We start from the raw sequence: 22,487 nt of genomic DNA, 5'->3' as shown, positions 1-22,487 counted from the left end.
GCAAACCTGATCTTCCATATGACTACAGGTACTCTTCGGAGCCTGGAGACTGCGTGCAGTCTGTGTGATCGGTGTGAGACAAGCCACAGAGGCAGTAGTGAGCACACCTAAGAATGTCACATTGCTCAGGGTGAGATTGTGTGGAAAAGTGTGGACCTTGAGCGTCTGGGCTGTCTTGGCTCCTTTGACCTTGAGGAGATTATTTTCTGACCTTGGGCTTTGGTATCTGCATTTAGAAGTTTCCTCCTCTTATCCCCTCCCTTTTTTGTAGGTCAGGATTTTCCCCTACCTACCCCCCATCCCCCACAGGGTTTCTCTGAATAGTCTTGACTGCCCTGGAACTAGCTCTGTAGACCAGCTGGATTTGAACTCAGAGATCCGCCTGCCTCTTCCTCCCAAGTGCTGGGATTAAAGGTGTGTGCCACCACCGCCCTGGATGACAGGGTCTTTTTATGTAGCCCAGTTTGGCCTGGAATTCATGATCCTTCTGTCTCAGCCTCTGGAAAGCTTACGGTTACAAACCAGTACCACCGTGACTGGTGTCTGTCTGCCTGCCTGTCTGTAAATCTAAGCCACACTGCATTGTACCGTGGGCTCTCAGAGCAGTGACTCAGTGCAGACCAGACTTTTTAGGGATGACCTGGGGTCAGCCTACAGGGTAGCTTTGGAGAATAGCTGATGATGAGGTGGTTCCTCAGAAAACCAGGATCTCATCCAGGCAAGGCTGAAGCTGCCCTGCACTTCTACCCTCATACCCAGGAACCACTCTCCCCTGTGCAGTGAGTGGAGGGACCCCTCAGGAAATACATAACAGTTGAAGTTCCCTTTGCCAAGTGGTAATAAAGAATTAAATGAAAATTCTTCATAAATAGGTAATTTATGTTTGTCTGAAAGAAGCCCTTTTGAGGCTTCTATCCTGATTCTGAGCTTGGCGTCTTCAAGTTCTTTTCTTTGCTGACTGTTGTCAGAAGGGGCCTTTTCAAGGGAGATAGCGCCAAGGGCTTGGACCTGCCTGGAATCCCCTGGGGTTCTGAGAGCATCTTGGGTGGCAGGGAGCGACACTGATCATGCCTAACTACATTGTCCTCTTTGTAATTTTAGTTTTTCAGACAGGGTTTCACTAGTATAGCTGTGGCTGATCTGGAACTCAAGATGTAGACCAGGCTAGCCTCAAAGTCACAGACTCTGCCTCCCCGCATCTGATCCTCTTGAAACTACTTAAGGTAGGCTGCCTTCTGGTTCCTTACCTGGAAGATGGACTGAGGCATTGGAGTGATGGTTCCACACTGCAGAGTGGCTGCTCTTAGTTCCCTGGCCCTGTGCTCCCAAAGACTGCAGACTGCTCTGTTGGTCTCTGTTTCAGGAGGCTTCCCTTTTCTCTGGGCTTCATGTACATTTCACATGGTAATTCGGGTCCTGTGGGAGCTGGGCACAGCCTTTTTCTCTCATTACTTGCTATTTGCATATTCAGGAGGACAGGGCGTTTGTTAGCGTAAGTGAACGTCTAATTCAAGGTATCCTGGACAAGTGAGCCAGCTCCTCGGAAGTCAGATTGCCTGTTGTTTTTTCCTTCTTTTGAATTCTTTCACAATTTCACGTGGATAGTTTTTTTTTTTTTTTTTTAAGTCAGCTGCTTCTAACTGGTCCTGCTCTGCTCAGATTCTCAGTACACTTCAGGGTGTGTCATTGACCCTGAGTTTTTAAGGCCACTCTGGCTGAACAGTCTGAGCAGTTAAAGCTTGCTCTGTGGGAGCCTGAGCCAGGGACCACCTGCATTTTATCGGCCTCCTTTCCTTATCTCCTCGGAAGCCATGCGTGGAAGGGTGTGCTACTCCGTCAGTTTCCCAGTCTGAAAACGTTGAAACTGGAAATGTTTGAGGGTGGAGGGTGGTGGTGCCGGACAGCAGCTTTTGCAGACGGGCAGCAAGACTTCAAGCTCGACACTGTCTCCGCCCCAGCGGCTCTCCAGAAAGCTAGTGTGCTGTGTACTTTCAGAGGTTAACTTTTACAATGTGTGAGCTGTGTCTTCAAAGTCGTGGGCCCAGGATCCGGTCACTGAACTGACTGGCGTCTGTTGTACCCCCTGCCACGTCCCATGAATTTTGTGGTGGTTCAAGCGATTAATAATATTTAGACCTAATGAAAGGAGCTTATATCGGTTTGCTGGGTTTAGTGAGGGGACAGGAAGAACCAGAGAGGTTCCTTAAAGGGACCCACAGGGGTATTTCCAGTGAAGCATATTGGGTGGAATCTAGTCCAGTGGTAGAGCCCTGACCCAGTATGTACAAGAACCTGGGTTCATTTTAGCATAATCTGAGCCCTGTGGGTCAGACGCAGGCAGATCTCTGTGGATTCAAGGCTAGCCAGAGCTATGTGAGACTCCATCTACAAAGCATGGGAAATCTTTCACCTCCTGTGTGCTAGTAATGTTACTGGCCCCTGAATGACGGATGCTCTTTGTAGTTACTGATTACATTTATTTACATATTTATTTATGTATTTGAGGGTCTTATGTAGCCAAGGTTAGCATCAGACTTGTTCACCCGTATAGCTTCTGGCCCTCCTGCTTCCCCCTAGAGTGCTGAAGGCAAGCTAGCCTTCCACCAACTGCTCTGAAACTTGAAGGCATCTAATGAAATGACATCATGAAGGATCAAGTAGATAAGTCACCTCTGAAAGGCACGTGGGCTACTTGCCCATCACGTCCAGTATGTAAATTGATGTAAGGCGGGGAGGGAGGAGCCTACGTCATCTTTAATTGACAGCACAGTTTTCAGCCTCAGCTCTGCACGTTCGTGGGGCCTTTCCCACCCTCGCGTCCTTCAGTCACACCCTGATTGTCTTCCACAGCACTGTGGCCACTGTTTATAGCTACTGATGCTCTGCTCAGTGTGGCTTGCCTTGGCACCCTGTCTTACTCTCAGAATGCCCCAGTTCATAACATGTGGTGTATGGCATTTCTAATAAGGGATTGTCCGATTCCGTGTTTATTCGACAGAAAGGGGAGTGTCTGGGCAGGAGGCCTATGTGGCCTTTGGTGTTTAGCTTTGTGGTCTTGTGGAGAAGGAGCAAAGGTCCTTAGACTTCCAGTGCCTCCCTCGCTCTTTAGGAAGACTGCGCTGGTGTCCCTCTCCTTCCTACTGGTGAGGAAAAAAGTTAGTATGTATTACTCCATCCTAGCGGGTCTTTTTTTGATTGTTTTTAAGACAGGGTCTCACTGTGTAGTTTGACTGGCCCGGCTGAAACTCTGCGTAGATCAGACTGGCCCTGAACTCACAGAGATGCGCCTGCCTCTGCTTCCCCAAGTGTTGGGATTAAAGGCCAGGCCTTATCCAGCTGTGCTGTCTCAATTATGTTACGCGTCCTTCAGTCACACCCTGATTGTCTTCCACAGCACTGTGGCCACTGTTTATAGCTACTGATGCTCTGCTCACCCCCTTGACCTTTTTAGTTGTGGTAATTCCTGGGCTTCCCAGCAGGAATTTGGGCAGGTAGGGGAGGAGTTCAGTGTGTCTTTTTTTTTTTTTTCGAGACAGGGTTTCTCTGTGGTTTTGGAGCCTGTCCTGGAACTAGCTCTTGTAGACCAGGCTGGTCTTGAACTCACAGAGATCCACCTGCCTCTGCCTCCCTAGTGCTGGGATTAAAGGCTTGCGCCACCACCGCCCATCTCAGTTCAGTGTCTTTGAGATGCCAGGAGACTGGAGCCTCTGGGTTTGGTATTTGAGCCCTGGTAGCGTGTCTTCATTGAGGCAGCTGACAGAGAGATGGGCATTGATGGTATACTCTAGGAGTCTGGGGCATGTTCCCTTTGCTGAGCTGGAAAGCCTCTGCTATCTTTTCTCCTGTGGCCTCAGCTGTGCTAGGGATGTGCCTCAAGGCCCCAGAGGAGCCAGGCAAGATCTCTGCCATGCCACGGAGTCATGCCCGCAGCCAACCAAAGGGCTTTAGATCTAGCGTGACGTTGGGAATGCCTACCCCTGGAGCTGCTGGGGTACCCGAGACGAGTCCTGGAGTCCAAGTCCGCACCGCCCCTTTAAAGCCAGTTCACCCCCTTGACCTTTTTAGTTGTGGTAATTCCTGGGCTTCCCAGCAGGAATTTGGGCAGGTAGGGGAGGAGTTCTTAAATACCAGCCATTTAAATGTAAAAGCTCCGTTTGTAGTTAGGCCCGAGGAGAAGCTCGAGAGGTTTAGTAAGCTTCCTTAGGTCACACAGCCAGTTCTTAGATATGCATGCTAACTAAGGATTTAGGATTAATTTACCTGTCAGGTTTTATTGTGGAATTTGAATGAGTTAAGATAGGCTGATGTGGAAACAAAGAGACTTCTCTGTTAACGATTTTGCCTTGGAAAGGGGGCGGTGAACAATACTTTATCTCTGGCGGTTCTATTTTCTCTATCTCGAGTGTAAACGGCTCTGAGATCTTAAAGCAGTTGGGTGTGGCCCAGGGGAGCTTTCCATTTGTCTGGCGGGGGAAGAGCAAAGGTCAGCTCTGGCTTTTGGCTTTAGTCAGTGAGGACCTGAGACTGGCCATTGGAAGTGGAAGTGGGGGGGGGTTGGGGAGGTGGGTGGGAGGAGGGGGTAGATCTGTCTGTTGCCTGTGGTTTGTGGCGGCGGCGGGGGGGGGGGGGGGCAGGTATGGCTGGGGAGCTGGGGACTTCTCTGCCCTGCCTGGAAGTCAGAATAAGTTAGCCCCCTCAGTCCCCTGAAGGCTTCTTTATGCAAATGATCCTGCTAGGCCAGTACTCGCTGCCCCGGGTGACTTTGATTTCATTCCTTGACGGATTCCACCCTCCCCGTTTTCTACCTGGTCCTCACGGGCTTCGCAGAGACGGAAGTTTGTGACGGGGTTGGGAATAGAATGGTATTTGGAATAGGATGGTTATATGTCTTTGACACCTTGGTTGCAGAGAGAGAGAGAGAGAGAGAGAGAGAGAGAGAGAGAGAGAGAGAGGAGACAGACAGACAGAGACAGAAAAGTTTGCAGCTGTTTTCCTCCCTAGGTGGTGGTTGGGGTCGGTTAGGGTCCCTGGTTGCAAGCTGTAGGTTCTTGTCTTTTCCTCCATTACCGCCCCCATCCCCTCTCCAATACCCTTTTAGATGCTTCAGTTGGGATCTTTGGTGTGACCGGTTCACTGTTGTACTTGGTGCGAATTGACCTAGCAGAGTGGCTTTGCTGGCCGAGCTAGTTCCAGGCCCTTTCTGCAAGTGACAGCATGACCCACGACGGGCACAGTTTCATCCCCTGAAAAGTGGGGAAGGAAATAGTGTTCGTGGGTGTGAAGCCTATAAGAACACAGCCAGCCCTCAGGAAGCTTCCCCGAGTATCCCTCCAACCTTGTGGAAGGCCCCACCCCCTCCCCGCGCCCCAGTCCAGCCTCCTTTGGGGGAAGGGCAGGTTTCAGGCTTCTCAGCTCTCCTCTTTGCTGGACTTCCTGCTCTTGCCCCACCCCCTTACCCTTTCTTCTTCCTTCCCTGTCTCTTTCCCCCTTTTTAGACAATTATGTTGCTGTTTGTATAGACTAGCCTCCATCTCCTGAAAACTGGGATTGCAGATTGCACACACACACACACACACACACACACACCCCACAATGGGAGAGAGAGTCAGACACAAACACAGAGACACATGGGAGGGGAGAGAGGCAGGGACACACACACACCCTCATGGAGACACACCCATGGAGATACACACACCACACACTCTCTTCTCACCAAAAATGGCCATGGAGAAAACATCTCTCCCTCCTCCTACTGTACTGGAGTTCTTGGCATAGAGATCACAGCACTCAAAAAGTGTTTTTGCAAAGACAACTAACTCATCCCGATTTTCATCAGCCGCTGCACTGGAGAGTTTGGCTTCCCTCATCTGACTAATGTTTGACCCCAGCAGCCTTCTTGATCCTGAGGAAGGATGTTGCTTACCTGTGGCACGGACATGGTCATGGGCTTCTGGCTTATTTCAAGGATTGGCATGGTGCCTCCTACACAATGTGATTGTCATTAGGACTGTGGTCACCATCATCCTGGAGCTTAGTGCTGCCCTTCCCCTCTGCTGTCAGACTTTCCTGTTTCTATTCTGTTTTAGATTTGCAGACTTTATGTCATGAGAAAGTGCAGCCCAGCACAGGGCCTGGAGCCCTCCAAGAGCCATTTGTACTCAGCAGTTGCCTCTCTTTGCCCCTCTCCTCCCACCCTGTCTTGAAGCACTTCTGGATGCCATACTGGTTCATCTCTAAAGTCTCAATGTGTGTTCATACAGTGATTGATGGGGTGGGGTGGGTGGGGCTGGAGAGATGGCTGTGAAGTTAAAGAGTGCTTGCTTGTGCTTCGGAGGACTGGAGTTCTGTCCCCAGTACCCCTTTCTGCCTTGTAATTCCAGTTCTAGGGGATCCTATGCCCTCTTCTGGCCTCTGCAGGCACCTGCACTCAGGTACGTATCCCCCCTCCACCCCACATAACAGGCACAGACACTTGTACACACACAGACACATTTAAAAAGCCATCTTAAACCCCACCAATCATAGTATCACAATCATGCTGGCACCTTAATAATTGCTTAGCATCGCTACTCAGAGCTCCGTGATTGCCTCATAAATGTTTTCTCCAGTTCAGTTGTTCAAATCAGGGTCCAAGCAAGACTGACAGGTTAGGCTTGGTTGCTATTTCTTAAAACTCTCTAGGTTGGGGAGATGCCTGGGTGGGTAAAGTGCTTGCCACACAAGCACCAGGACCTGAGTTCTGCTCGTTAGAAGCTGCATACGGTCGGTCGGAGGAGGCAACACCAGTGTCTGTAAAGCCAGCCTTCTTCCCACAGCGATGTGAGAGGTGGAGACAGCCTGGAGCACACTGGTGAGCAGAGCCCCTGCCTCAAACAAGGGAGAAGGTAAGGATCTTCTAGCCCTTGAACTCCGTCCATGACACACATGTGCTTGTACTTACACGTAAACTGTGTGTGTGTGTGTGTGTGTGTGTGTGTGTGTGTGTGGAAGAGAGGGAGGAAGGGGGGAGGGCATTGCAGTGTTTTTCTCATTGTTGGTTCCATCTGGATTTTGCAGCTGAACCACACAGCACAGTTTTTCATGCTCTCAGCTCCCTGCTGTATTCCAGTAACTGAGTGTAGGCCTAGAAGCTCTTGAACCTCGAGTTTGATCTGTTTCCCATTGGTTTAATTTTTTTTTTTAAATGTGTGTCTGTGTGTGCCTGCGTATACCCGGTATGTGTTTGTGAGTGCTGGTGCCTGAGGGAGGCCGGAGGCCTTGGACCTTTTGGGGCTGCAGTTACAGGTGGTTGTGGGATGTTCATTGTGAGCAGGATTGCTAATGCTCTATCCAGCCTCCAGTTATTTAAATTTTTTTTGACATGCACAAAATGTCTGCTGTGTCTCACAATGAGAACATGATTGGTTATGTTTGCTGCCTCTCTCTGGTGTTTGATGAAGTATTTGCAAATGGATACTCAATATCCCTACTCTTTAGCCCATATTTCAGTTACTTTTCCTTTCTTAGAATACTATTACAAAGATACTTTGTCAATTTAACTTTGCTTTCCAGTTTGTTAAAAGGAGAGTGGTGTCCCCACCAACCCTATGCCTTACTTAGGCAAGTGTCTACCAGTCTGCTACACCCCACCATTTGTTGCTGTTGTTGTTTTGTGATTTTTTTTTTTTTCTGGTCATAGGTTTTAGTTTCCAGATGTGTTTGGAGCCCTTCTTGTTCCTCATCCATGCTCATTGCTGGTCAGCAGTGGTGTCTTTCATTGTCTCCCGTATCTTTTGGACCCTGTGCTTCCTCGGTGCTTTGTCTCTCGTGCATTCTGCAGTTTCCCTCCTGTAGGAAGTATTTTGAAGTCACACTCTGTTTTAGCCAGGTCTCTGAGATGCCGTGCTCCAGTTCAGAAGTAGACCCCACTTACAGTATCTACTCCTTGATTCATTTTAAAGAATATTCTGTGTACATTCCCTTGCCTGGTTCCTTTGGGTCTCATTTGCCGCCTCCACATATCTGCTGGCTTCCTTGTCTTTCCTTAAGAAAAACTCTGGTCAGGTGCAATGGCATATGCTTATAATCCTAGCACCTGGAAGACTGAGGCAGAAGGATAGCCATGATACCTGCCTGGGTTTATAGTAAGACCCCAGCTCCACCAAACACACCCCAAACTGAAGACAAACCTGTGCTATTGCTGTGGTTCCTGGTTTGTTACCTTCCCCATATTTCCCTGTTAGGTGTCTCACCGCCTGTCCAAGCACAGGAGCATGCCTGGCGATTGGGTCCTGTATACTGCAGACTTTGTTTAAAGAGTCTGCTGGGGCCATTGGCATACATGTGTTCAGTACATACTGAACTAAGTCCTCTGTTGAAAGTGTTTAAAAGTAGAATATATTTAATATTTTAGTCGCTTAAAGAATCGATTACAAATTTATTATTTCTATACGTTAAAAAACGTTGACTTTGTAGTTCCTGGCAAATCTCTGTGGAGCACAGCAATTGCTTTACCCTCGGGGTGTGTGTGCCCTATATGTCAAAAATGAGTGTTTTTCGTCTAACAAGCCTGCTACTGAATTTATTTTTAGTTATTCCTGCCTCTGCTTCTTGGAAATTCATGCCCATGTTGGTACATCACTTAGGCAGCAAAAAGAGGTGGGTTGTGGGAAGAAGGCTCATTTTTTAAAAATACCAGCCGTCCTCTCTTTAGAAGTTCAGTTGGCGTTTGGGCTTTCAGCTTAAGCGGATACTTTCTTGTTTTGTTGGCAAAACAAAGCCATGTGCCGTGCAGCACAGCCTAGAAACAGTTTGAGGAATTCCAAATGATGGTTGTCCTGACTCCCCTGAGCTGACCTCCTGGCCTGGGGAATCACGGTTTACATTATTGTTCCCCACACCACCCCTGTGCTATGAGTGCACAGTTAGTCTCCACTCCTCCATGTGTACCCGAAAACATTGCAGAATCTTGTAATTCACAAGGCAGGCCTCTGAGCCTAGAGGAAGACTGGCTTTACAAAGAGGATTTTCCTGACTGTCCTGTGCTCCCTAGCACAGTGGAAGCTTCAGGAGGCTGTGCTAAAAGCTGTCAGAGAGAACTCTGGATGGGAGCCTCTGATGTCAGTAAATCTGATGGAGGAGCCCTGCTGACTAGCGCCTGCCAGCCCCCTAGTCAATTCTCCACGCTCCCGCTCCCCTTCCCCCATACCAGCCCGTACTCTTGTTTTCTTTTCGTCCCTGCCCCTTTACCTCCCTGCCACCCAACTTGTATTTAAATCTGTAAGCGCCTGTGAAGACCACTCTTGAAACTTGCACCGTGCCTCTTGTCCTGTGTTGGCGTTGGGGGAGGGGACTCCAGGATCCATGGGTTATTGGGCATGGAGCTGAGAATCTCCCCCCCCCCCCCAGACTTCTCTGTGATGAATAAACTGATGGAGATCTTTACGAAGCATCCAGAAGTGTCAGGTCCCCGCACTGTAATGAACAACATTATGGTTGATCCTTTGACAGTTCCATACATCTATAATGTATTTTGATCATGCACACCCTCCTTTTTTATTTATTTAGATTAGGGATACTTGCATGAGTGCAGGAGGCAGGGTGCTGTTCTTTTGCAAAATGTTGCTCATAAGTTCTGGACTGTGTGTTTGCGTGTGTGTGTGTGTGTGTGTGTGCATGGGTGTATGTATGTGTACCTCTCTGTGTGCACGTATGTGCCTGTACATGTGTGCAGAAGGGAAAGTGAAGTCTGGTCAGCACGAGTGGGGATAAAATTGGTGATCTTTCTGCATGCACAGAGAAGTCTTTGTTACCCATTGCTCATTGGGCAGCTAGTCTCCAGGTCTGTCTCTGTTCCACCCAGCCATGTGCTTCTGCTCATCTTGGGTTTATGGAGTCTCAACCCCACATGGGCCTGAATTAAAATTGCTGTGCTAAATCTATTTTTACACCTAGAGGAATGATATCTGAAAATAACCCTATCCCACCTGTTACCCCTTTTGGGGAAGTTGGGCTGTTGTCAAGGCACACCCCATGGATTAAACTCTGGTCACCACCGTTTGCCATGTGATGTCCTTCACTTTCTCTGTCTCTGCCTAAGGAACAGTAATCTGGTGTCCTGTTTATTTTGCCCTGAGTAGTCATTTGCACTGTAAGAATGGAGTGTGCCTTCAGGTTGGTTTTGAAGTTCCCCAGTCTTAGGGTCAGAAACATATTAAAGGCAGTATCTTATCCATGAATCATGGGATGAGTCAGTTCCTGAAACCACTACAAGCCTCATAGTTCTTGGCTACAAGTAAAAGCAGGAAATCCAGGCTTCAACGACTTCCTTTCTCAGTCCCAGCCCGGGCTGTAGTGGTGGGGAGGTTCCGCTGCCTGCATGGGTGTCTGAGGAACAAAGGCTCTCAAGTCAATTTGCTGAAACTGTTCATAATTTGTGGTCTCACTCTGAATCTCAGGCTGTATTGGCACTCCTTGATTTGCTGTAGAGCCTTGCACGGCACAGGCTGAGTCCCTAGAATTGCTGCTGCACACTCAAGACACATGGTGCCAGGGAGTCGTCAGACCTGGGCGCAGAGTTCTTTTGTTTATTCCCCTTGTGTGGAGAGAGAGACTGATGAACACAGACAAACACATAGAGACACAGAACAGAGGAGAGGGAGCGAGACAAACACTCTCCCTACGCACGAGCAGACACAGATATACAGACAGCCTCTCTCTCTCTCACACACATACACACACACACCACACACGTGTTCTGGGGCAAAGTGGGGAAGGGAGAAGGAGGGAGGTGGAGTTGGGTAGGCCAACAGCCTTTTTGCCTAAACTCTGGCCCGTGTCCTGATTTGTCCTCCAGTCCACTTCCTAAATGCACGATCTTTTGTGTGTTGTTTTCCTTTTGCAGCGGTCCAGCCAGTCTTCCATTTGTTTCTGGCTGAACCAAACTGTTTTTGTGAACTATCTTGAAGGAGTTAGGGAGAGACATGAAGTGGTTGTCCCTGGGCGAGCGCCTTGGCACTGCTGCTGCTGCGACTTGCATTTATTTCTTTTTCTTTCTCTGCAGCTTCCCTCTGCACAGCCGGTGTGGGTGCCAGGCAGGGACTCACTATGGCTTTGTGTGTTAGCCTGCTAGGACTTTAGCGTGCTAGGACTTTCTCCAACTTCAGCAAGCCTTTGAATGAAGAGCTTGCCTTTTTCATCTTTCTCCTCTGATAATTGGTGTTGGTTGCAGATTTTGATTAAAAAAAAAATGGGCTTGCAGGAGAGCCCTCTGTCTCCCTGCTAAAGGTTTTTATGGAGTAGTCTGTCCTTGGAAATTCTGATTGGATTCTAAAATTAGTGTGGGTCAGCAGGCCAGTAAAAGCCACTGGGAAAGGGGAAAAAAAGCCCGAGACGCCGAGCATCTCTGGACGTCTTTAAGTGGGGACTCTTTCCAGCTCATCCCCAGCAGCCGCTCTGGAAGACCAGATGCTCTTTCAGTCCTTAGAAAGAATCAAATAAAAAAAATGCAAAAGTTTGCCTGGATTTTTATTTTATTTTGTTTTTGGTGCTGAGGACCGGAACCCAGGACTTCCAGTTTAGCATGCAGCCTGGCAGAGGTCCACTCTATGTGTACCTCTCACTTGTGTTTTGGGTGTATAGATAATTTTTGTCCAGAGTGAAGGACTCTGATGGGCGTTGTGAAAGACGGGCTTATTTGATCTTAGAGGTTCCTGATAGCAGCCTGGCACGTGACACCCTCCCCCCCCCCCCCTTCATGTGGAAACCATTAAGAAAATCTGATTAACAGTAGAGGGGTTTTTCCCTCAGGTTGCTTGGGTACTAAACTGAGCTCTAATCCGAACTGAGATCCAGTCTGTTGTTGTTACTACTATTGTTTTGGCACTGACCAAAAAAATGCCTGTCTTTTTACGTAGATTCAAGGCTGATGTTAGAGACCAAATCTTTGTATTGCTTACTGTCCGTAGACCTAGTTTTTCAGTGGACCAGGAATTGATTCATTAATTAAAATCAATTTAAATGGATCTGTAAGCCTCCTGTAACAGATCATCTTATTAGCCACCTCACAGAGCAGCAGTGATCGGTGAGGAATGTGTTTGTTGCTTTAGGTGCCATAGACTCAGAAGATGGACCGTGAAAAGCCTAGTGGTGTTTGTCAGACGGGGGCCCTGACCTTTAACCTCTTCTCCAAACATCTTCCTATCGCAGGAAATTACTCTTGATACTTCTCTGAAGTGTTTCAGCTTTGTGTGTGTTTGTCTTGTATCTTTGTATACATTATGTTATTTTTGTGTGTGTCTGTGTGTGATCTTATATATTTTCTGGTGTGTTTTGTCTGTTCTGTGTCATGTGTGCCGTATATCTGCCATGCATTCATGTGTGATGTTTTGTGTGTCATGTTTGTTTTGCTCTGTGTGTGTGTCTGTGTCCCTGTCCTTGTCCGAAAGCTTCTAGGACCTTTGGGTGTATTAGCCAGGATCAGCTTCTCTCTAGGCAAGATTTCTTTGAGACTCTTTTATCTAAAGAGACAAAGAGGAACCAGAAACAGATTTCCCATTTGTTATGAAATGGTCCCTCACCGACGTGCAAGCTAAAAAAGGTATCTACCAGTCTTTTGAGGCTTTGGCGGTAGAGTTGCGCTCCTTGGACAGATGATAAACTGTCAGATTGAAGCCCTTGGCAGGCAGGGTCGGAGGTTCCTTCAGCTGCTGTCAGTCATGCCGCTGTTTTCTGCAGTCACACCTGACAGGTAGATGCTTTCAATAAAGGACCAACTTTCTACCTTTCCTCTGATGTTGGGATCAAAGCGATCTCCTGACCCAGGCTCCCTTCACTCTGCTCTTGAGGCTTAAGGGAGGGTCCCCAGCTTCTTTGATGCTCACACAGTGGTGCTCATGCAGATGCTACCTGGGGAGTGGGTGTCTAGCAGTAGGTGTGTTCAGAAAGCAAGGGTGAAGCTGTGTGGCCAAGGGGCAAACACAGTGTGCATGAAGAGGGCCAGAAAGACCTTGGGAATGGCATTTCCTGGAGAAATTTCAGGTGTCTGGTAGACCTGCTGCCTCACAGTGATCCTGTATCCTCTCCCTATCCCTTAGGTGAGCCTTGGTGGGGTCTGCTAATGGAAGTCAAAGGCTGTCTGGTCAACAGGCTTGTGAGGAAATCTGTCCTGTGGAGTGCTTTGGAAAGGCAGCTCTGTTAGACAGCTTTTCCTGGAAGCAGCTCTGCCATTTCTTGTTCTCCACTTGACATGAGTGACATCATTGAAGTCCCCCGATTATTTCCATATCTACAAAGGGGATTTGAACCTGCACCGATGTCCACTGCCAGTCTCCTGCCTCCCCTTTGCTTGTCCACCCTGAGGGTTGGTGCAGTGAAGAGTGTGGTTCCAGAGCCTGTGGCAGGTGAGGAGTTCCCCAGCTGGCCTGGGGGCACCGTAGAGTTCTGGTTAGCTGAGCAACTCGTGAAGAGGCAAACCAGGTGTGTCATTAGACCTGAGTCCTGCCCTTACTGCGATCCATCTATGAGCAATACAGAAGAAATGTTCTAGAAGCCTTTGGCAAGTGCTTGCCTGTGACCAATCGTGTAAATATGCGGTGCACAAGCCGAGGCTCTTGTGTGAGTCTCAGAAATTCACTATGTTTGCCTCCATGAGGCTTCCACAGCCACACCCTTTCAAGGAGACCAGTAAGGTCTAGATGAGCAAGAGAGGAAAGTGGAAATAAGGCGGGGGGGGGGGGGGGGGGGCTTCTAGGCACACAGACCTCACTCTGGAGGCAGAGGCAGGTGGATCATCCTGGTCTATTAGTGAGTTCCAGGCCAGCCAGGGCTACACAGTGGGAGACTAAAACCTTTGATATAATGGAACAAAAATTATTTTTCCACTCCCTTATTCATCCATTCATTCATTTTCTTGTGTTGGAGATTGAACTCAGGGCCTTGTTCATGCCAAATGTGTTTTCTTCCCTTGCACACACACACACGCAGGCAGGCAGGCAGGCAGGGAAGACACCTCCACCCCCACCCATCCCTAAAAAAATTTTCAGAAGAGAATTAAAAAAAAAAAACCTAATACAGCTGGGTAGTGGTGGGTGGTGCCCACCTTTAATCCCACCACACAGGAGGCAGACAGGTGGAGTATGTAGTCAGTAGACATAAACTCGCCACACACACACACTTTTGTTGGTGTCTTACAAATTTAAATTGTTTAGGCTTTATTTGACATTGTGCTTTATCTGCTCTGTTCATAACATTTAGTTTCACATTTAAAAGTGAAACTATGAAATGGTTTGAGTGTGGAGAGGGGAGGCTGTAGGAAGTTACCGGGGCAGGGGTGTGTGGAGATGGGGAGGCTGTAGGAAGTTACTGGGGCAGGGGTGTGAGGCTCAGGCTGCTGTCTTTCTAGTTACTGCCCATTTAGTGCAAGCACAGCTGAGGCTTACATAGTGCTTTGCACCACACAGAATTTTTTCCCTCTTGGTTGCTTTTTTTTTTTGGTAGCTTAATTAATTTGTTCCTCATGGCAGCTTGGCATCTTTATCTTTGTGTGTGTGTGTGTCTATCTGTGCGTGTGCACGTCTGTCTGTGTGCACATGTGTGTGTGTATTTGTGCATGCGTGCACATGGACTCCAGAGGTTAACACTGGGCATCTTCTTCAATCACCCTCCATCTTATCTTTTGAGGCAGGGCCTCTCAGTAAGCCCAGAACCTGGATTTGGCCAGTCTGGCTTGCCAGGGACCCCCAGTGAATTGATTTTTTTCTACTTTTCCAGTGCTGGTGTCACAAGTGTAGGCTGCTGTCCCACACCTGACTTTGTTATGTAGGTGCTAGGATTCACACTCAGGACTTCATGCTTGTTTGTATGGTAGTTACTTTGCCCACTGGACTGTTTCTCTGCTCCCCTCGCTTGATGTTTGTGAGAAAGTGAGAGAGGCCAGGCCGAGGGTGAGGAAGACCTGGGCCTTTGCATGCCTTTGTCAGCTTCTGATGTGGGGACATTGACCCGGGGTGGGAGGGTGGGGTTCGGGGCTTGTAGGTGAGTGAGAAGGGTCTGATGAAGTCACAGGAATCAGATAGGTCTGTGCAGTACTCAAAAGCATAAAGATCTGGGACAGGCTCAGATGATTTCTGCTGTTTTTCACAACAGCCCCAACAGGGTGGGGACAGGACTTGTTCTGACTGTTCACACCGGATTTTCTAAGAATCTCCAGGAGTGAAGCCTGGAAGCTTGAGCATAACCTCCCTTGGAGGTGAGGTTATTGTGTGGCCTGCTTAATTCTGGCCCTGTGCATTTTATTATCTGGGTACCTGGCATAGAGTTTAGCTGCTTGACTTGTCACTTCGGTTAGAAATGTAGAATCAGACACTACCTGACTGTCGAGTTCCGGTCTGTTGAAAGCATGATTGCATCTTCCTGAGATTGCGGATGATTGGGGTATGTGTGTTCAAATTTAAGAGCCGCGCTGTCTAGAAAGTACTCCAGAGATGCTGGGGAGGGAGAGCAGAGGGATAATGCCCAGCTCTTTCCGAATGTGTTGTTTCCTTGTAGAATTTATCCTTGAGCAAACTGTTGTGAGTCAGGTTATCATTTCTTCTTGGGTCTGTGTGTAGACTTAGGCTTTCCTACTTTCACATGGACAGATGTCCTCTACATAAAATATGAAACCAGAATGTGCTTTACATAGTGGGATATGTGTAGAATATTTTTGTATGCTATAAGGAGTGAGGCTGGGATCTAGACCTGATGGCTGGCCTCCCATAGAGGTGACATCTTCTCCCCCATTGACTTCCCTTTATGCGACTCTGTGCCAAATTCAATATATTCTATTGTTGTTATACATTTACTTAGTGTATGTGTGTGGGCAAATGCTTGCCATGGTGTGTGTGTGTGTGCATGTGTATAGGTCAGAGTCTCTTTCCTTCTGTGAGTCTTGGGATTGAACTCAGGTTGTCAGGTTTGGCAGTAGCCTTTTTAACCACTGAGCTACCTGGTTGGCACTGTCAAGTATTTTAACATCTAACAGCTACTCGTTTCTTTTTAAAAATACTTTTCTCCTGTCTTTCCTCATCAAGTTTATATTTAGTGAATTTTAGAAATAGCTTACTTGGGGGCTGGAGAGATGGGTCAGCAGTTGAGAGCACTGACCTCTTTTCCGAATGATCTGGGTTCAATTCTCAGCACCTACATGGCAGCTCACACCTGTCTGTAATTCCAGTTCCAGGGGCTCTGACACCTCTACACAGACATACATGCAAACAGAACGCCAACGCACATAAAATAAAAAAATAAATCATTTAAAAAATAGCTTATTTGGGTAGATGATTGCAGGTCTTTTACCTGTTTTGATTAGCCACTTCCCCCACCTTTTAAAGGAACATTTTGTCTTTTCTAAATTCTGTATGTTAGTATTTCACTTTTTTAGTAACATGAGCCTTTGCATTGTGTATTTCAGAGTTTCGTCCAGCTATTTCTTTCAGTAACAGAAACGCATCACCTTTCTTGCGCACTAGATTACAGTCCGTCAAGAGACAGTCTTGTATGTTGTGTTTACCAGCGTGTGATTCCTGAGGTAACAGGCTTTCTTTTAGGCCACCAACCAGCTCTAAAATCATGACACAGAGACTTAATATTAGTTATAAATGCTCAGCCTTATCTAAGTCTTATTTTAATCTGTTTCTCTTTATCTACATTTTGCCTTGGAGCTTTTTATCTTTGTTTTTGTATGTCTTACTTTCACTGCTTCTTGTGTGTCTGGCAACTGCCTGGCTTCTAGCCCTGGGCGTGTCCCTCTCTCCCTCCTTTTCTTCTTCTCTCCTTCGTTATCCTCCTATTTATTCTCTCCGGTCACCAGTTCCTCCATCCCTCTCCTGCCTTGCTATTTGCTGTTCAGCTTTTGATTAGACCAATCAGGTGCCGTAGGCAGGCAAGGTGAAATGTGCAGTACATCTTTACACAGTTAAACAAATGCAGCGCAAACAAATGTAACACACCTTCACATCAAGTAATATTTCACAGCATAAACAAGTGTACCACATCTTCGCCCAGTTAAAATAATATTCCACAACAATCTGGTACCTCTCAGACTTAGTCTAATCATGACCTCTCTTCACCCAAGAAATTCTTTCATGCTCTGGGACTAGGAAAGGGTGTGTAAATCAAACATTTGCTAATAAATGCTGAGAACATTGTTTTGCATAAATATATAGTACCAGATTATAGAAGTGGGACTAGAGAGCTGGCTTAGCAGTTAAGAGCACTTACTATTCTGGAAGAGGACCTAGGCTTGGTTCCTAGCACGTATCTAATGGCTCACAACTACAGTTCCAGGGTATCTGATAGCCCCCCCCCCCATCTTCTATGGGCACTTGTATGTAAACAGAGACTGCTTGTTCTCATTTGTTTCTTGGCCACCCAGACCAGAATAATCACGTAGAAACTATATCAATTACAACACTGTTTGGCCAGCAGCTCAGGTGTATTTCTAGCTAGCTCTTATATCTTAACACATTTTGATTATTCTGTGTATCGCAGGGAAGCTGTGACCTACAGGTAAGGTTCTAGCGTCTTATCTCCTTAGGCAGCTACAGGGTGTCTCTGTGGCTCCGCCTACTCTCTCTCTATATCTCTGTTCAGATTTACCGTCTGGCTTTACTCTGCTAAGCCATTGGCTGAAACAACTTTATTCACCAACCAATAAAAGCAGCACATAGAAGAAGGACATCACGCGTCACTTGCATATATGTGGTACACATAAACTCACATAGTCTTACTCATAATTCAAATCTTTTTTTAAGTGTAAGAAATATGTTTAGGGCCATTTCATCTCAGTCATTGAATTATATTATGTATGTATTTATGGGATGGGGGTCTCATATAGCATGGGCTAGTGTTGAATTCCTTATGTAGCCAAGGATGGCCTTGAACTTTGATCTTTCTGATCCCACTCTGCCTCAGCTTTCCAGTGCTGGGATTACAGTAGTGGGTGATAATTTCTAGTTATATGTGGTTTGAGTTCGAACCTAGGGCTTAATGCTTGCTAGCTAAGCACTCTACTGACTGAGCTACATCTCCAACCCACAAACAGCAGTTTAAAACATCAAAACTACATTCCAAGGTATAATTTGGTGCTCTCATTCTGACAAACCTCCAGTACAGAACTGTTGCTTTTGTTTTCTGTAAACCATGGTATTTCTACAAGAGTTAGACACAGTACAATACCCAAAACCAAACCAAGCCCTGCAGTTCACAGCATATAATAGCCTTGAATCTGAGACGAAGTGTTTCAGAGAACAGTTTTGGAGTTACAGGGGTGAGTGACATCATGTACAGGACAAAGTGCACATGTTGCGTATTTGGAACCACGGTTGTTGCTAGTCCTATGATCCGTCATGGCTGCTTGTAGCCAGAAGCACCGTGAGATCATTACGTACTTGGTTTTGAGTTATGATTTGGTAGTTGTGCTTTTAGTTGTTGCCAATTTTTTGGTGATTTTCCCCCTCCCCGTCCAGTCCTTGTGTTGGGCTTGACCCACAGTTAATGTATTGTGGTCTAGGAAAGTACTGGCATGTGGATGCTGCAAACACCTCGGTGCTCAAAGGCTCTAGCCATGTACTAGACAATCAGCGACGTGTGAAATTGTCTGTCATGGATCCTGGTTGAATTCTTCACACAGCTTGAGATTATCCTGTGATCTTCTTGCAGATATTTAAGTTTTCTGCCTTTAAATCGAGGCCGGATGTGGTTGTCATTTTTTCAGTGCTCTGATGAAATTCCCGTGCAAGCCTCAAAGAGGAAGGCATTATTTTGTCTCAGGGTTTCAGCAGGTTGTGATGAGGCAGAGCTTCATGGTGGAAGGGCAAAGCAAAGCGAAGTTGCTCACCTCCTACTGGTTAGGAAACAGAGAGAGGCAGAGAGAGTCCAGGACAAGATATAGCTCTCCTCTACAGAAAACAGGTTGTTTTGGTATTACTAATTTTTTTTTAAAGCTTTATGTATTTTATTTAGATGAGTGTGTTTAACTGCATGTATGTATATACCTGGGGGCTGTGGAGAGAGAAGAGCCGTTCGGATCCCTGGAGTTGGAGATGGTTGTGAGTCACCATGTGTGTGCTCAGGGCTCTTGATCTCTGAGCCATTTCTCAGATGTTATTATTGGTGTTACTACTTTTTTTTTTTTTTTTTTTGGTTTTTCGAGACAGGGTTTCTCTGTGGCTTTGGAGCCTGTCCTGGAACTCGCTCTGTAGACCAGGCTGGTCTTGAACTCACAGAGATCCGCCTGCCTCTGCCTCCCGAGTGCTGGGATTAAAGGTGTGCGCCACCATCGCCCGGCTGTGTTACTACTTTTTGAATGTGAGAAAGTAAAGAATAGCATTTCATTTATTTTGTGTGTGTGCATTTATATATTGGTACATGTGTGCAGACACCGTCAGAGGACAACTTGCTGGAGTCAGTATTCTCTTAGATGTTAGTCACAGGGGTTAGGTTAGGTCATTAACCTTGGTCACATGCATCTTTAATCAGCTGCAAAATAAAATATTTTTGCCAAGAACTTTGGTTCTTTATTTTGTAAGAAGGGGATTCTTTAATGAAATTTGCATTAACTAATTAAGCCATTTCACTTGAGGTACAGCTAGCCGACTTCTAAGTTTGCCAGGAGTGGAATCTCTTCAGTTTTGTAACTGCTGACATATGGGTGTTATAATATGCTCAAATAGCAAGAGCAACCAAAGTACAGATGAATACACACTGCATTTGAAGTTCCAGGCAGATTGAGATTATATCTAATTTAGTTAATTGTGTGTGCACAAGCATGCAAGTATGTGTGTGTGTGTTTGTGTGTAGCTCTGCATGCATATGCCTGTGTGGGTACTGGGCACATGCATGCAGGTGCTGGGGGAGGTGCTCCACGATCTAAGGATCCCAACTCTGAACTTAGATCTTTGTGCTTATACAGTAAGCACTTCACCCACCAAGCCATCTCCAAAGCTTGATAAAAGCTATTTTGAGCTCAATTACCATGGCCCCTCTTGGGGATTTGGTCTTCTTTTTGCTCTATCTGCCAGTCCCCAAGCAGCTTCACCTTGGACAAGACAAAGTGGGCTCCTCGGCCCAGCTTTCGATCAGGCCACTATGGTTCCTCCCCGGAGACCCTGTTGCCCCACCCATCCTTTTGGTTTTCTTATGTGTACAGTGTATAGTATTTGGAAAGTGTAGAGCCATTGTGTTTTCTTTAATAAAACTGCGTTTATCCTTGTGTGGATAGACGGTGTCCGAATGCTTAGATAGCAGGGGGAACTGTTGACTTAGATTATTTTTTCTTTCTTTAAATAAAGGTTTCCTCTGGTTCATCAGCTTTATAACTGTTGAAAACTAGCCAGAAAAAGTTGGTCAAAGGGAAAGGCAATATTCTGGAGTGTTTTTAATTTTAGTAACTATATTTCGAGGATAATAAGGGTTTTACTTTGCCAGAAACTGTAGCAATGAAAACAAAACTTTAAGACTTCAAGCCCAAGGTAAACTTTCTCATCTGAGGCTGGAAGTGGAAGTTTGGAGAAGCTAATTAGGGTAGCTAATCAGGCCTGTTTTGAGTGGGCAGAAAGGCTGGGTCTTGGAAGGGGGTCATGTCTGCAGTTCTAGCTCACTGTCTTGTGGTTCCAGAAGGTGGTGTGAGATTTCAGTTCATTCTCCACCAGAATGTGAGCGGTATGGCGTAGAGTCATAGAACAAAGAGAACTCTGCAGACTATCCTACTGGCTCAGGGAACCTCAAGCAAGTGCGGGCAGCAGCAGGAAAGGGCTATGAAAGAAGCATCATTACAGGCCACCATGTTGAGCCATGTGATGGGGGGTGTGGGGTTCAAGAAAGCCTTGGGGCTGGGGCTCCTGAATTCTTCCTATATAGCTACAGAAGCCTTATCCTGTATAGATAGGAGCTGCTGGATTCAGAAAGTACATGCATTAAAATACAGGTTTCTATATGAAATTCTATCCAGTGAGTGTCCTAGTAATGCAGGAACAGTAAACACATTGGCTTACAGATGGAGGCAGTGCTGAGGGCCTCTGCCTAGCCAGGGCAGACTTCTTCTGAGCCCCCAGCTCCCTCTGGCCGACTTCAGAACCGTTTTTTCTGGTCTACTCAATGCTTTATGGCTTTATGACCAGCTATCTGGAGGGAAACAGCCAAGGGCTGTTATTTTTTTCTGCTCACTTCCTTGATCCATACAGTTCTTTGCCACAGTGAAGTCCCCTTCAGACTTGGGGACTGCCCCATAGACCAGACCTTTCTGCAGTTTCCCCTTTCTTCCTGGGGCCACTTCTGATAACCCTCGGTCATAGGCTGGTCCCAGCCTGGGGTTATGTGGTGAGTTGTGGGACATAGAACCTGGGTGTCCCTATCTGGGAACAGGCAGAGTTCAGTGTTTTCTGTTTTCACTTTCCAGGAGTCCCCTTTCACTGCTCCCCCATTTGCTTGTGGCTTTCGTCTGTAGTGTTCCACATTATAAATCTGGGAGGGTCAACTTGAGCCTCCCAGCTCTGCACAGAGCAGAGGATGTAGAGCTTGGTGAGTACATTTCAGACTGGGAAGGACTGGAGAAGTGAGCCTGCACGGGTGAGGATGGACCGCAGGCTGCCAAGCCCCGCGGTGGGGCAGACTGGCTCCCTCCTCCCTTCATTTCCTTCCTTCCTTCCTTCCTTCCTTCCTTCCTTCCTTCCTTTTTTGAGACAAGCTGACCTCCAACTTCCTGTATCTTTAAGAATGACCTTGACTTCAGATCTCCCTGATTCTATCTCCCCAGTGCTGGGATTGCAGAGCACCACATGGGTTTAGACAGCATTGGGAACCAAACCCAGAACTCCTTCATGCATGCTAGGCAAGCCCTTTAATTGTGCTACACCCCAGTCTCCTTGGTCTTTCTCAGGTACTTTAAAAAAAATTATATTACATTTAGTGTGTGGGAGTGGTGATGGGAGTGTATGCTGAGTGTGTGGGTGTGTGCAGCTGTGTGCATAGGTGTGGGTGTGTGCAGCCGTGTGCATAGGTGTGGGTGTGTGCAGCCGTGTGCATAGGTGTGGGTGTGTGCAGCCGTGTGCATAGGTGCGAGTGTGCATAGGTGTGGGTGTGTGCGGCCGTGTGCATAGGTGTGGGTGTGTGTGGCCGTGTGCATAGGTGTGGGTGTGTGCAGCCGTGTGCATAGGTGTGGGTGTGTGCAGCCGTGTGCATAGGTGGGAGTGTGCATAGGTGTGGATGCCAGAGCAGGATGTCAGGTATAATTTTCAGTCACTGTTTGCCTTATTACTTTGAGACAGGGTCTCTTCAGTGAACCAAAAAGTCCTATTTTTGGACTTTTGGAATCTGTTTTCATTCTTCCCTCCCCATTTACATGGGTGCCAGGGATTTGGACTCATGTCTTTAATGCTTGCAGAGCAAATGTTCTTACCCACTGAACCTTTCCCCTCCTCCCTGGCTTTCCTTTTAAAGATTAAAGATAATTGTGTGTATGTGTATATGCA

The 22,487-nt window shown here is 47.0% G+C and overlaps 1 protein-coding gene across 3 annotated transcripts in view; it reads left to right on the top strand.

Annotated features, from left to right (window-relative positions):
• The window catches only part of Tead1 (TEA domain transcription factor 1), a 226,478-nt gene that overhangs the window by 8,153 nt on the left and 195,838 nt on the right, over positions 1-22,487 (top strand). The window contains exon 1 of one of the 3 annotated variants that reach the window (XM_041666188.1): positions 21,278-21,336. The exons of 1 other annotated variant lie outside the window; for it this stretch is intronic. The gene's annotated coding sequence lies outside the window, so the exon portion shown is untranslated. Of the gene's footprint in view, positions 1-21,277; positions 21,337-21,509; positions 21,538-22,487 lie in introns of those variants that run through there. One more of the 3 variants, XM_041666186.1, reaches the window with a different exon arrangement.

Source organism: Microtus oregoni, unplaced genomic scaffold (assembly GCF_018167655.1).
Source record: "Microtus oregoni isolate MIOR12 unplaced genomic scaffold, Mior012 000016F_ref0000370, whole genome shotgun sequence".
Lineage (NCBI taxonomy): Eukaryota > Metazoa > Chordata > Mammalia > Rodentia > Cricetidae > Microtus > Microtus oregoni.
Note: the sequence above shows the minus strand (reverse complement) of the source record. Positions and strands in the feature narration are given on the sequence as shown.